Source organism: Eriocheir sinensis, chromosome 29, assembly GCF_024679095.1.
Source record: "Eriocheir sinensis breed Jianghai 21 chromosome 29, ASM2467909v1, whole genome shotgun sequence".
Classification (NCBI taxonomy): domain Eukaryota; kingdom Metazoa; phylum Arthropoda; class Malacostraca; order Decapoda; family Varunidae; genus Eriocheir; species Eriocheir sinensis.
Genome location: NC_066537.1, coordinates 4,915,756 through 4,918,255, shown reverse-complemented (window position 1 = coordinate 4,918,255; position 2,500 = coordinate 4,915,756).

Genomic DNA, 2,500 nt, shown 5'->3' with positions numbered 1-2,500 from the left:
AAGTTCTTTCGAATACTGGTGTCCTTGTCCGCTTTTATCGCCCGGTTAGTGGTAGCAGTAATGGTAGTTCTTTCCTCTTTCCTACATAATTTCCTTGCAGTTTTTCCATGCTGCATGGTTCTTTTTCCTTTCCTGCCAGCTGTGGCTGGAGGGATGGGGGGGTGTGGAGGAGCCTTCGCCTTTGCTGTCCTTCATCTTCCACCTTTGATTAGATAGTTAGTGTAGCTTGTCACAAACAGCCTCGTAAGGACCAGCAGGTCTGCTGTTGTTTGTTCTTCCTTTGTGTTCTTTGTGTTTCTCTTCCTCCTCTCTATCATCATCAACATTACCACTCTGATGGCTGACCAGTCACTGAAATGGAAGAGGAGGAGGAGGAGGAAGAGGAGGAGGAGGAGGAGGAGGAGGAGGAGGAGGAGAAGGAGGAATCTGCAACTTGTTCATCTCCTTCCCCAGACAAGTTTTTTACATAAGTCGGAGAGAAGATGACCGAGAAGGAGGAGGAGGAGGAGGAGGAGGAGGAGAAGGAACAGGAGACTGATGTAGAAGGCGGCAACAGGTAGAGAAAAGGAGAAAACGACAGGTGAAAAGAGAGAGAGAGAGAGAGAGAGAGAGAGAGAGAGAGAGAGAGAGAGAGAGAGAGAGAGAGAGAGAGAGAGAGAGAGAGATAGAGAGAGAAGGAGAGGTAAGGAAAGGTAAGGAAAGGTAGGTAGGTAGGTAGGTAAGAAGAAAGGAAGGGAAGAGGGAAGAGAGGAGGGAAGGGAGAGGAAGGGAGGAGGAGGGAAGGGAGAGGAAGGGAGGAGGAGGAGGGAAGGGAGAGGAAGGGAGGAGGAGGAGGGAAGGGAGAGGAAGGGAGGAGGAGGGAAGGGAGAGGAAGGGAGGAGGAGGAGGGAAGGGAGAGGAAGGGAGGAGGAGGAGGGAAGGGATAGGTAGGAAGGTAGGTAGTTATTATGGCAATCGTTTTTTCATCTGACTTAGGTAACCGAAAGGAAGGAGGAGGAAGAAAACAAAGAGGTACAAAGGAAAAGCAAACAGCAACAGACCTCTTGATCCTAACTAGGCTGTTCGTTGTTGCTACCATCTACTCTAATCTTCGAGTCAGAGGCACAGGACAGCAAAGGCGAAGGCTCCTCCCCTCCCACCTGTCCCTCCATAAAAAGGAAGAATACCATGTAGAATAGAAAAACTACTATGGAATTTTACACGGACAGAAGGAAGATCATACACGACGACTAAGCTAACACTACTTTCTGTTAGATCGGAGCAAAATAGCGATGTTCGGGTTAGCTTCTAAATATTTGTCTAGTCGGTTTTTGAACGTGCAAATAGTTTCGCTTTCGACGACTTCTTGAGGCAGGCACACGGTTGAAGGAGAAGTGTTTTGATACATTTGAGTTGAAACGCTTCCTCGTTATTTTGTATCCATTGTTTCTTGTTACACTTGATTGAGAGTGTTAAGTAATCATGAACATTAACGTTGTCGAATCCCTTGAAAATTTGAAACACTTCTATAAGGTCACCTCTTAGCCTGCGCTGTGGTAAGCTGAAGTTCTTTAAGTCTGTCTTTGTACGGTTTGTTTCGCAGTCAAGGGATCATTTTCGTGGGTCGACGCTGCACCCTCACGAGTTTATCAGGGATCATTTTCGTGGCTCGACGCTGCACCCTCTCGAGTTTATCAGGGATCATTTTCGTGGCTCGATGCTGCACCCTCTCGAGTTTATCAGGGATCATTTTCGTGGGTCGACGCTGCACCCTCTCGAGTTTATCAGGGATCATTTTCGTGGCTCGACGCTGCACCCTCTCGAGTTTATCAGGGATCATTTTCGTGGCTCGACGCTGCACCCTCTCGAGTTTATCAGGGATCATTTTCGTGGGTCGACGCTGCACCCTCTCGAGTTTATCAGGGATCATTTTCGTGGCTCGACGCTGCACCCTCTCGAGTTTATCAGGGATCATTTTCGTGGCTCGACGCTGCACCCTCTCGAGTTTATCAGGGATCATTTTCGTGAGTCGACGCTGCACCCTCTCGAGTTTATCAGGGATCATTTTCGTGGCTCGACGCTGCACCCTCTCGAGTTTATCAGGGATCATTTTCGCGGGTCGACGCTGCACCCTCTCGAGTTTATCAGGGATCATTTTCGTGGGTCGACGCTGCACCCTCTCGAGTTTATCAGGATCATTTTCGCCGGTCGACGCTGCACCCTCTCGAGCTTATCAGGGATCAATTTCGCGGGTCGACGCTGCACCCTCTCGAGTTTATCAGGGATCATTTTCGTGGGTCGACGCTGCACCCTCTCGAGTTTATCAGGGATCATTTTCGTGGCTCGACGCTGCACCCTCTCGAGTTTATCAGGGATCATTTTCGTGGGTCGACGCTGCACCCTCTCGAGTTTATCAGGGATCATTTTCGTGGCTCGACGCTGCACCCTCTCGAGTTTATCAGGGATCATTTTCGTGGCTCGACGCTGCACCCTCTCGAGTTTATCAGGGATCATTTTCGTG